This window comes from Rhinopithecus bieti, unplaced genomic scaffold (genome assembly GCF_001698545.2).
Source record: "Rhinopithecus bieti isolate Rb0 unplaced genomic scaffold, ASM169854v2 scaffold_5273, whole genome shotgun sequence".
NCBI lineage: Eukaryota > Metazoa > Chordata > Mammalia > Primates > Cercopithecidae > Rhinopithecus > Rhinopithecus bieti.
Window position 1 is genome coordinate 1,979,267 of NW_016805057.1, and position 12,370 is coordinate 1,991,636.

At 49.6% G+C, this 12,370-nt stretch overlaps 1 long non-coding RNA gene across 1 annotated transcript; it reads right to left on the reverse strand.

Moving 5' to 3' along the window:
• Nucleotides 1–1,128: 1,128 nt before the first annotated feature.
• Nucleotides 1,129–10,087, reverse strand: LOC108528967 (uncharacterized). The gene is made up of 3 exons (XR_001885356.1): nucleotides 10,005–10,087; nucleotides 3,575–3,725; nucleotides 1,129–1,858 (listed from the first exon to the last, which is right to left on the reverse strand). It is a non-coding gene; the product is annotated as an uncharacterized LOC108528967 (long non-coding RNA).
• Between the last annotated feature and the right edge of the window lie 2,283 nt (nucleotides 10,088–12,370).

The following is a 12,370-nucleotide window of genomic DNA, read 5'->3' on the forward strand; positions in this document are numbered from 1 at the left end:
GTTTGTTTTTGAGACAGACTCTCCTTCTGTCACCCGGGCTGGAGTGCAGTGGCAAGATCCTTGATCCTCAATGAGATAACTTGGAAAGGTCTGGACTTTGTCAACAGAAGAAAATCATAGATATTTTTAGATCTATTACAGTTGTACAGGACACTTGGAGGCACCCGGGGACTCTGCTGAGACCACGCCTCACTGGTAAGGAGCTGCGTGACATTGGGGAGTCACTGTGCTCTCTGAGCCTGAGTTTATTCACCGTAAAATGAGTCATTTGGATTAGAATCATTGCTTGGGTTCCTTTCCGCTCTGGGTCTAGCTTTTTTCTCTTCTTCTTCGAGATGGAGTCTTGCTCTGTTGCCCAGGCTGGAATGCAATGGCACGGTCTCGGCTCACTGCAACCTCCACCTCCCAGACTCAAGCAATTCTCTTGTCTCAGCCTCCAGAGTAGCTGGGATTACAGATGCCTGCCACCATGCTGGCCTAATTTTTGTATTTTTTAGTAGAGACAGGGTATCACTATGTTGGCCAGGCTGGTCTCGAACTCCTGATCTCAGGCAATCAGCCTGCCTTGGCTTCCCAAAGTGCTGGGATTACAGGCGTGAGCCACCGCACCTGGCGGGATCTAGCTTTAAGGGCAACCAAATGTGAACCTGGGTTTAGTTACCCGATATACTTGGAAGTTAAATGCCAGGTCTTCTTTAAAAGCACGGATATAGAGGGCAGGCGGGAGGGGACAGTGGAGTGGGCAGCGCTCAAGTCTAGGAGTCGGGCAACACTGACTCTGACCCTGGCTGGTTCCCAGTGTTACCAGAAGGGAGGGTCGGTGGGTCGCTCGGTCAGCAGCCCAACCTGGGACCCAGCGTGAGAGCCCCTGTGCTGGAGGCGCGCACACTCCCATGACCACTGCAAACACAGTCGCTACCCTTGTGTTTCCAGTCAGTCGAGGAAGCGAGATAGTGAACAAGTCCCAGAAATGAATGAAAAAATTCGAAGGCCACGGGCGAGTCACTGAATTTCTCTGGGCTTCAATTTCCTTCCGTGTAAGATGTGATATAAATGTTTAACTCAAGGACTGTTATGAGAGTAAATGTGCTAATATAGTTTATTTATTAGTATTTGACGGGACTTGTGGAGATACATTCAGTACCAGGAGAGTTAATAAATGAGGACAGAGTGGTCAAGTTATCAGAAGATGAAGGCAGGGTGAATGCATCTTCAAACTGCACAATGATGGCCCCCAAGAGTTGCAAGCAGTGGGCTGCAAATTCAGCTCCTGTTTCCAAGCTATCTAAGAAAGAAGGAAAGATGATCAGGCTGATGCTATCGCTTCTGGCTTAGAATGTTTCAATGGCTTCCTGTGGCTCTTAGATAAAATCCCAGCCCCTTATTCCGTCTCACACCCTCCTCTCCTGTTGCCAGTTCTTCGGTTCCACAGCATGGAGAAACCAAACTTCTCCATTTCTGGGGCCAGCTGTGTGCGTGCTCTCTCATTCTTCATTCCCAGCTCTGCTCACCAACCCCTTCCTCTGTGACTCTTCTCCACCCTGGGTCAGTCGCCGGCTCCACTCCGGAGGCTTCCTCGTGTGCTCCCCTTGCCTGCCTGTAAATGTGGGCCTGTCTTCTCTGTAGTCACCACTCTGTCCCTCCCAGGGTGCTTGACACAGAGTAGGTGTTTGGGAAATGTTGGTAGAATGAGTGGATCTGCTGAAAGTACACAGTTTTTCCCATCCTGAGATCTGCATGTCAGGATCCCCCTGGATCTTCAGAAAGATGGAGCCACGTGACGTGGTGGACTCACCACCTGGCCCAGGGCCTGTCTGCTCGGATTGCAAAAATGGTGATCTAAGAGGAACGAAGGTGGCTGGTGGAGAAACAATTTGAGATGATGAGACCTGAAGTGGGAGTTTACTGAAAGCAGGGAGGGAAAGGAGAAGGGGGAAACAGTGAGTTTTAAGGTAGTTTACACAAAATGTGCAAAGGGCGTATTAGGAAGCCTGCTTTCTATGACCACTGCCTGTAAGGTACATCTGTAAAAGTTATTGAGGTTTTTGGAAGTAAACAAAAGGTCAGCCCCAGAAAAGAGAAAGCTGAGGACAGTACAAACCCGTAGAGTGAGGGGACGCATTTTAAGACAAAGATCACAAAGGCGAAGGGCCAGTGACTAGTCATGAATTATCCACAGTGTAGACAGATAACAGGAAATCAGAAGTTCACATGGTAAAAACTTTTCAGACATGTTGAGCTAAGAAGATGGTATGTATGGTAAACCTCAAGGTAAAATATCACCAGAACCTTGAAAAGTCATAGCAACCACTCCACACAGCATTTCACAACTAGACAGTGCTCCAAAGATCTTTATCTCTTCTCTCTCTCTCTGTCTCTGTCTCTCTCTCACTGTTACTCTGCCACATTGGAGAGAGCTGCTTCAAAACAGTAGAGCATGTCCTTTTCAGGCATCTTCCACAGTAACGATTCCAGAATTTTCACACCATACTCACTTGCTGAATTAAATTGGATTCAAAGGATTGGAGATGTGCAGTTTTCACATGTAGGGAAGACATGCTATTTAATGATACAGGTCATCATTTCAGGTAGTTTAAAAAGAATCATTGGCCAGGCGCAGTGGCTCACACTGGTAATCCCAGCACTTTGGGAGGCTGAGGAGGGTGGATCACTTGAGGCCAGGAGTTTGAGACCAGCCTGGCCAACATGGTGAAGCCCTGTCTCTACTAAAAATACAAAAATTTAGCTGGACGTGATGGCGCTTGCCTGTAATCCCAGCTACTCTGAAGGCGGAGGCAGGAGAATTGCTTGAACCCTGGAGGCAGAGGTTGCAGTGATCCGTGATCATGCCACTACACTCCAGCCTGGGCAACAGAGTGAGACTCCATCTCCAAACAAACAAACAAACAAACAAAACAAAAAATTACCCACTCACACAAAAATTACCACTTGTAAAAATGTTTGCTTGCCAATTAAAAAATGATTCAGAGCCTACGTGAAAAAAAAAACCTTAGGACTTTAAGACAATACGGTTTTGCATGTGAGCCATCACGGTGAGATGACTTCGAGGAAGATCCTCAGGCCCCATGGGCTGTGTTCATAAAAGTGTGTGATGGTGCCTTCCTCCATTGGAGTATTGTACTGTTGTGGGCCGTGTCTTCTGTAGGACATGGATAAACTCAGAATGCTTTCAGGGAAGGCGATCAGGAAGGAGAAGACCCTCAAAGTTATGAGATGTGGGAAAAAACGGAAGCAAGATTCCATTCATGCCACCATCCACCTTCCCACCCAAACCAGAACCTTGCTACTAATTGTAGACTCTTGTACTTCACTCAGTCCCTCTGGGATCCAGGCACCACTCTCCATTTCCCAGGGTCCTCAGCTGAGTTCTGGTGCCTGCTGTGTCTCCTGCGGCTTCCTCCGGGCTGGCTCACCTCCACCCATCTTCCACACAGCTCTCAGAGGGAGCTTTCTAAGATGCACCTCTGTGTGTGTCCCCTCTGTTAAAATCCTTAATAAATACTCATGCATTCCCCATCTGATCCAAGCCTTTCATGATCTGACCCACACTTACGGTGACAGCCTCCTCCTAGGTCCCCAATCACAGGCACCCTGGGTTGTGGTCAGGTCATATGCCCAGCAGGTTCCTCACCAGGCTAAGTGCCTTCTCGTTTCCATGCTTCTGCACCTGCAGGGCATGCTAGAACAGAAATTCAGCTTCAAGACTGCAAGGACAGAAACTCACACTCAAAAAGAGAAACGATCAACAAGCATACAGTAGTATACGCCCAACTAGAAGGTAACCCTCAGTGAAAAACATGGCCCAGTAAAATTTCTGCCCCAACGCAGTATTTCCTAAGTTGAATATGTATGCTTACTGGGATAGGGAGGAGATGGCAGAACAGTTCTAACTGTACAGCCCCTCAGTCTCCTGAATTCAGAGGCAAGAGACAGTTTTTGTCACTAGTGGAAGATCCCCAGGGAAGACTCTGAGGGGCTGTGGCCAAGGAATAGGCACATACTCTGATTTGCTACCCTGTACCAGAGAAGGACGGCACTGTTCTGAGATCCTACTAGGACCACGTGGAGGGAGGGAAGCAGGGAAAGTGACTCTTCAAACGAAAGGATGCTTGGAGACAGAACACTGGACTTCTTTCTTGCAAGCCTTCCCTAACCTCTCCTGGCCTCCCCCAGCAGTCAAACACTTCCTCCTGGATGCTTCCGGAAGTCCTCATTAATACCTCTCTTCCAGGATGAGTTATGGCACTACTGTGGTTTTTCTGATGATGTGCCTTCTCATCCATCCAATACAAGTTCCCAGTAGGCAGCGATTTTGTCTGTCTGCCCTCCATAGCCACCCTCCACCCTCTACCCACTGCTCTCCCATGTGGATGGCAGCCTGGGGTCCTGTGCCCTCTGGTTTCTGGGGGCATTTGGCCAATGCGGCTCATCATCAGTGGGAGATGAGAGCTGCTCTCGGTCTCTCTGGCAGCTTCCCTACAGGGTTCCTGTGAGCTGGTGGCCTCCTAACTAAAGGCGACAGCCTCTCTCTCAGGAAGTTCCCCCGACATAGCTTCAGGTTCTGGAAGCAGCTCCCTTCCCTCAGCCCTGCCCGCCTTGTTCTGCTGTTCATGGCCCTGGAAGCCTGCACTATCTCTTTAGGGTTCCCTATACTCTGCCCACACTGAATGAACAGCTCCTTTATTAAACTCTCCTCCTACGACCCAATCGGGGTGTGCCCTCCACCACCCTGGTTCCTGCCTGGACTGTGACAGTGTCCTGTTCATCTTCATTGCCCCAGGATCCAGCTCAGTGCCTTCCACACCACAGGTACTGAATAAGCTCATGGATTATGGAATGATTAAACATACGAGAGTATTGAGAGCTCTATAGAAAATGGATCAGAGGAGTAGCCTTCAACATTTTTTTGACCAGGTCTTATAGTAAGAAACATTTCATAATGCAACGCAGTAAACACATCACAATTATATATAACTGAACAAGAAATTTCATGAAGCAATGCTTACCTTTGTATGTGCAATGCTCTGTGATCTTTTCTATTTCATTTCATTCTGCTCTGTTTTAATTTTCTTTTTTTTTTTTTTTTTTTTTTTTTTTTTTTTTTGAGACAAAGTCTCGCTCTGTCACCCAGGCTGGAGTGCTGTGGCCGGATCTCAGCTCACTGCAAGCTCCGCCTCCCGGGTTCATGCCATTCTCCTGCCTCATTCTCCTGCCTCAGCCTCCCGGGTAGCTGGGACTACAGGCGCCCGCCACCTCGCCCAGCTAGTTTTTTGTAGCTTTTGGTAGAGACGGGGTTTCACCGTGTTAGCCAGGATGGTCTCGATCTCCTGACCTCGTGATCCGCCCGCCTCGGCCTCCCAAAGTGCTGGGATTACAGGCTTGAGCCACCGTGCCCGGCCCTGTTTTAATTTTCAAATGAAATTCTCATTATGGTCCACTGCATTGATTTCATGGCCCGTGAAACAATAGGAACCCACAGGTTAGGAAGCATGAGACTACTGATGTTTAGCTTTCCCTCCAGGTTGGAGAATCTGTGATTCCTGAAGTAGAACTCGAAGGCGCAATGAATGAGGATGCAGTCATGTCGCAGTGACGACGCATTTAGTGGGAGTTGACTTTATTGCCTTGAAAAAGCAAAGGAGGCCAGGCAAGGGGGCTCATGCCTGTAGTGTCAGCACTTTGAGAGGCCGAGGCAGGCAGATCACTTGAGGTCAGGAGTTCAAGACCAGCCTGGCCAACATGGCAAAACCCCATCATTGCCAAAAATACAAAAAATTAGCCAAGTGTGGTGGCACGCACCTGTAGTCCCAGCTACTCAGGAGGCTGAGGCAGGAAAATCACTTGAACTTGGGAAGCGGAGGTTGCAGTGAACCAAAATTGTGCCACTGCACTCCAGGCGGGGAACAGAGCAAGACTCCATTAAAAAAATAATAATAATAAAAAGCAAAGGAATTCACCATTCTGTCTTCAGATTTTCATAGAACTCTTACTCAAAGTTGGCTTTGTTTTAGGTAAACCTAATTTGGGAGCGGGGAGGTGGGGAGATTGGAGTTCTTTTTTTTTTTTTTTCAGACAGGATCTTGCTTTGTTGCCCAGGCTGGAGTGCAGTGGTAAGATCTCAGCTCACCACAGCCTCCACCTCCCAGATTCAAGCGATTCTCCTGCCTCAGTCTCCCTAGTAGCTGAGATTGCAGGTGTCTGCCACCATGCCTGGCTAATTTTTGCATTTTTAGTAAAAACCGGGTTTCACCATGTTGGCCAGGCTGGTCTCGAACTCCTGGTCTCAAGTAATCCACGTGCCTCGACTTCCCAAAGTGCTGGGATTACAGGCATGAGCCACCACATCTGGCCCTGGAGTTCGTAATGCGTGCCGATGTCCATGAGCAATTTTAAGCGTCAGGTTCATAAGCATTAGTGTCTAGGAACCATAGGCCCTGAGAGCCAGACATGTCCATGAGGGTTCAGGGTGAGCCTGAAGTGGAGGCTAATCAGGTGAGCTTGCCTCAGGCTTCTGGAGCGCTTCCCTGTGTCCTTGCTGGCACCAGCAGCTTCTCTTTAGCAAACACATTTCTTAGTGCCCTAGTTATGTGCAGGGCTAGACCCAATGCACAACACAGGCCTGTCCACATCGCCAGGGCTCTGTAATCCACTTGCAGTTGGATGTTCTCTCAGTGCTTCAAACTCCGTCAAAGTCTGTGATCTTGCCCACCTCAAAAATCGTATGATTCTATTTTAAAAACTGAGTTATATATGTTCTCTAAAATGGAATCTCCCCTCTTAATTCACTCCCTGTCATTCTCCTGGTATCTAAACCGTAAGGCCAAGTTAAAAGGGTAGAAGATGATCACAGATATTATGTAGCTGTGATTCTGAGTCAAATTCCCAAACCCTGTCATCACCTCCCTGAAAGGTTCTTTTTTTTTTTTTTTTTTTTTTTTTGAGACGGAGTCTCGCTCTGCCGCCCAGGCTGGAGTGCAGTGGCCGGATCTCAGCTCACTGCAAGCCCCGCCTCCTGGGTTTACGCCTTTCTCCTGCCTCAGCCTCCCAAGTAGCTGGGACTACAGGCGCCTGCCACGTCGCCCGGCTAGTTTTTTGTGTTTTTTAGTAGAGACGGGGTTTCACCGTGTTAGCCAGGATGGTCTCGATCTCCTGACCTCGTGATCCGCCCGTCTCAGCCTCCCAAAGTGCTGGGATTACAGGCTTGAGCCACCATGCCCGGCCCTGCAAGGTTCTTGAGAGAGAAAAATGCAAAAAAGGTAAGCCTCAGTAGGTAGACTTGTGGCCAGGTGGAGTCATTGGGCTCAAATTTCGAAGGGGAGCCCTGGCAAGCTGGGCAGACACCCCCATTTCCTTGTTTCCTCATCATCCTTCAAATTCATACGAGCACCTACAATCTTTCAAGCATGGGGAGAGAACAGTGAACAAAACAGAGCCCCTGTCCTCCTGAAGCTTATATTCTAGTTGGGGAAACAGAAAGGAAATAAATAAAGATACATATACCAGCATAGGAGATGGTGGTTAGTGCTGTGCAGAAATCTGCTATGGCACGTGGTGGGCAGAATGTGCGTGTGTGTGGGTGTGTGCACATGCACGTATGTGCTTTATTATAGTTAGTGGTGTCAGGGAGGGCTTTTTGAGGAGTGACATTTGAAGAAAGAGCTGAGTGAATTTGAGTCATGGAAATACTGAGGGCAAAAGCATCGGGTGAAAGGAAGAGCATGTGCAAAGGCCCTTTGGCCTCACGCTGGGGGGTGGAGGCAGGCCTCGGGCCTTATCATAGTGGTCTGGGCAGCGTCCTTTGTCCTTCTCCCCCTCAACCCATGCCAAACCCTGGCCACTTTGGACACATACTCAACAATTTTTAAAATTATTTTTAATTGTGGTGAAATACACATCAATTTAACATCTTAGTCATGTGTAAGTGTACAATTTGGCGGCATTAAATATATTTATTATTGTGCAACCATCATCATCACCCGTTTCCAGAATGTTCTTATAATCCCAAACCAGAACTCTGTACCCATGAAACAGCAACTCCCCATTCCTTCCTCCCCTGAGCTGCTGGCAGCCACTGTTTCCTTTCTGTCTCTGTCAATGGGACCACTCCGGGTACCTCACACAAGTGGAATCACACAGTAGCTGTCTTTTTGTGAGTGGCTTATTTCGTTTAAGCATAATGTTCTCCAGGTTCATCCATGTGGGGCATGTGTCAGAATGTCCTTCCTTTTCAATGATGAATAGTGGTCCATGGTGTGGATGTGCCACGTTTGGTTTACCCATTCATTCTCTACGGTCAGTGGACACCCGGGTTGCTTCTGCCCCTTGGCTAGAGTGGATAATGCCGCTGTGAACATGGCTGTACAAGAATCTCTCCAAGTCCCTCTTTCAGTTCTTTTGGGGACATTCCTAGAAGTAGATAGTTTTAGCCCCCTTTTCCTTGAGTTGATCCACTATGCTTTGCACGCTGCCCCCTGTTAGTTATGTCACTGTTAGGGGGACCGTGTTGATCGGGTCACCTGTTTCCCTCCTCTTGGCTGTAAGTTCCTGGGGAACAGGGAGTGGTGCTTGGCACTGCACCCCCAATGCCATGGATAGCGCGCAGTCTGTGTCCCAGTAGGATTTATTCAGTGAGCAAGTCTGGAAAGGGCTGCTCCAGGAGGAGGGTGAAGGCTGGGCTGCACAGAGCCTGCCCCTCCTTTGTATTTTTACATTGGGCTTCTCTGATTTTGTTGGAAAGGAGACTCTGTCCCTAAAATAAAAATGGGGATAATCCATTTTCCTGTGAGAAAAATGAAAACCTATGGAGACTAAATGTCCTGCCCGCTGTTCAGGTGCAGTGAGGGGCGTGGCCGGGACCAGAATCCCTGCTTCCCTGTTCTCTAGTCAGTGCTGCTGCTGGAAGTGAGTCTTCTTTTGTTTTCCTTCTCACCTCTGGCTGCCTCTCCCTCCCCTCAAAGGTCAGAGCAGTGCCAAGGACAGAAGAGAGAGCAGACCCAGCCTAGGCCCTGCTAGGCTGGGCAGCCTGGCAGGTAGAGTCGGCAGGGGTAGAGCTTGCTTTGCTGTTCACAATCTTCAACCAAGTTCAGGGAGGTCTGAGTACTGAGGCCTTCAGAGCCACTGCAGCCCCAGGTAGCTCAGGAGAACTTCCAAGCCCAGGAGTGCAAAGGCTGGTGTTCTTCAGGCTCTGAGGCTGTTCCTCCTGGTGGAGGTGAACTGCTTCTTACAGGTGTGGACAAGACTGTGGGTATATGTGTGAGTGTGAATGTCAGTGTGTGGAGGTGATACAGAGAGGCCTAAAGGGTGTGTGTGTGTGTCAGGGGGAGGGGTGAGTGTGTGTATGAGAGAGGCAGAGGCAGCAGGAGAGAAAGAGAGTGCAATGCAGAGAAGCAGGCAGAACCTTCCTCATAAGAGTTTTGGGGGTTACATGATCTGAAAAGCACTTGGAACAGTACCTTGCTCACAGCAATGGCTGTATTGATGGTTTTTATTGTTATAGAGACACAGACACAAAGAAAGGCAGAGAGGGAGAGGGGAGAGTGAGGAAGGGAGGTGGGAGGCTGCAGGAGGGAGGAAGAACTACATTCTGGAAACCTCAGAGATATAACAAACTGTGGAATCTGGGAAGAGCTCCCCTGCCTGCTTGTTCTCTTATAAAGCTGATTATGCTTACCTTCCTCCCCCATGGTATTTTAAACTTAAATAACACAGCCTGCATTGTGTAAAGCAAAATAATTTTCTGGATTCCCTGCTGTACCTCGGTGCACCATGCTTAGGGAATCTGCCGGGCAACGTGGACGGACTGTGGGAGTCTGCCGCGGAGGCTGCGTCCCCGGCTTGCTGGTTAGGGTGCTCCTATGCCCAGCCTTCCAGGCCTGGCCTCCCCCAGCCCCCCAGCCAGCCCCCAGTACAAATCATTTGGGCTTTATCTTATCTTTAGCAGGAACACTGCTTGCCGTATGTGTAGGATTAATGGTGAATCTTACCGCTTGGACAGAGATGGGTCCTGGGTGACTCCAGGCCCTAAGAACCTTTCCCCAGTGTAGACTAGGGGGGAGCTCCAGCACCCACCTGAGAGGTGAAGGAGCACCCCCTCCCTGCTTTGTGATGGCTCCAAAGAAACAAGATGTGTGCCCCGCCCTCACCCCGCATTGTCTACTTTGATTTACAGCACAGACATCACAGGGGGACCTTTTTGGTTAACATTTACAAAAGTGCTTTCTGTCTGGTTTCTAGATGGAGACAGGAGCCTGGCTGGGGAGCCCTCTGGCAGGTCTGGCTGCTGGGCTGGCAGGATCTGGCGCTCCCCATCCCCAGAACCGACTTTGTCCCTCGCAGCCATGGTGGCTGCACTAACCACACTCTTCCTCCACCTTTGCACTAAGAAAAGCAAATAAGCAGACCAAAGAACTGTTTGCATTTGCCCCAGATGCTCCCTGGCTGCGGGAAGAGGTCAGTAGGGAGCATGCAGGGAGAGGGGAAGGCAGACCGGCTTCTGCAGGGAGGGCACGCTGGCTGCCTACTCCTGGGGAGGGACAGAGGAAAGGCTCGTCCAGCCCAGCACAGGCCTGCGGAGGGACACTGTGGACGCAGTGCATGGAGTCTGAAGAGGTGATGGTGCTAGATTTCAAAACGGAGAATAAGTAGTCTTGTTAGCTATAAAGTGGCAGGAGCTGTTCCTTAGCAAGAGACAGAGACAGAGAGGAACAGACACACAGAGAGACAGAGACGGAGGCAGAAAAATACACAGAGAAATGGAGAGACAGAGAGAGAGACATACAGATAGACAAAGGCATAAAGAGGCCCGCCCCCCCCGCACCCTAGGGGTATGTTGTCAAGGGTGGCTTTTTTGTTATGAAGATTTGCAGCCTATTTTGCACGGCTGGCCGGCCTTGGCCTCCCGCCGCCATCATTGCTGCCCCAGGGAAGGCTGCTCACTGGCTTCCTCCCACCCCCTTGCCACTGGCAGCAAAACCATGCTGGGTTATGACATCAGCAACTTTTCCCCTTCTCAGCCCCAGGGTAGATGGGCCAGGTTGGAAAGCAGCAGGAATCTTTTCCAACACTAACAAACAATGAGCTCAGGTAGCAAGCCCTGATATTAGAAAACGGGGGAGACTCTTAGGGGTGTCACTCAGCCTCAAAGGGATCCACGTCTTTCCAAGAGCCAAGTCCCGGTCCCTTTTCAGGGCAGCCGGCCAAGCTGGGAGATTGGGAGCTGGAAAGATGTCCCCTGAAATACAGGTTTGGTGACTCTGACCGTGAATGGCCCCGATTCACAGGGGAGGGTTGCTGTTCCTTTGCTATCCTTAGCCTATTTGCAGCACTTGCTGAAAAATAGAAAGAAACACCCAGACAGGAGCTTGGGCCGTATAGGCAGGGGACAAATGAAATGTTTTCCTACTGTGTAAAAAGTCCAAGTGTACCCATGTGTAGAGCTTGGAACCATGTCATCAGCTCCTCTTCATTTTTTTCCAAATAACCTCCTTTAAAAAAGAGACAGCAAACACCAGTGCTGCGGAGGTATGTCTAATTGCAGATACTTTTTGTTCATCATCACATTGAACGTTGTTGTGTGTTCCAGCAGCCACCAACGTCCTCAGGAGGAAAATTCAATTGTGCCCTAAGCGGCAGCGTGAAGGGACCAGGCCAAGCAGGCAGGGTGCTGCGGGTCAACAAGGTGCCGCTATGCTCCTGAAGCCTTAGGAGCCTCAGGAGCCTCAGCCTAGGAGCTCAGGAAAGGGTGGGGCTCCAGCCCACCTGGCTTTCTGCCTTACTGAGCTCCAAAGACAGGCTCCTTCCACGTCATGGGCAGCCCTTATCCTGCGTGTGCGTCTCGCTCCCTGACAAGCCTATTTGTGCTTTGTCACCAGAAATGTACCTTTTTTCTTCTCTCATCTGTCCCTGACACCCCCAGCGTATCTAGCCTGAAGATAGGCTATCAAAATGGTAATAGCCAGATGGAAAACCAGGAAAAATAAGTCCTTTCCCATAAGGAGGCAATACAGATTTTGGGACTGAAGAAATTTCTACTATTCTCCCAACATCATTCCCTCTGCCCTGGCTATGCTTCTGAGAGGGTCGGAGGTGTCACCTGCCGGACCCTGGGACTGGCTGAGGCAAAACACACCTGCAGATTTCTTGTGAATGAAAAAGTAGATCACTAAAAGGAGGAGCTGTCATCCCCGGGCATTTCTCTGTGCCCAGGCGACCTAGTGTTGGGATGGCAGCAGAACCTGGACAACTGAGCCAACACACGGAGGGAAGCCCTCACCAGCCTGCCTTCAACTTGTATGAGAGAGAAGTGAACGTTTATGTGCAAAGCCACTGAGCTTTTGTTGTTGTTCCTGCA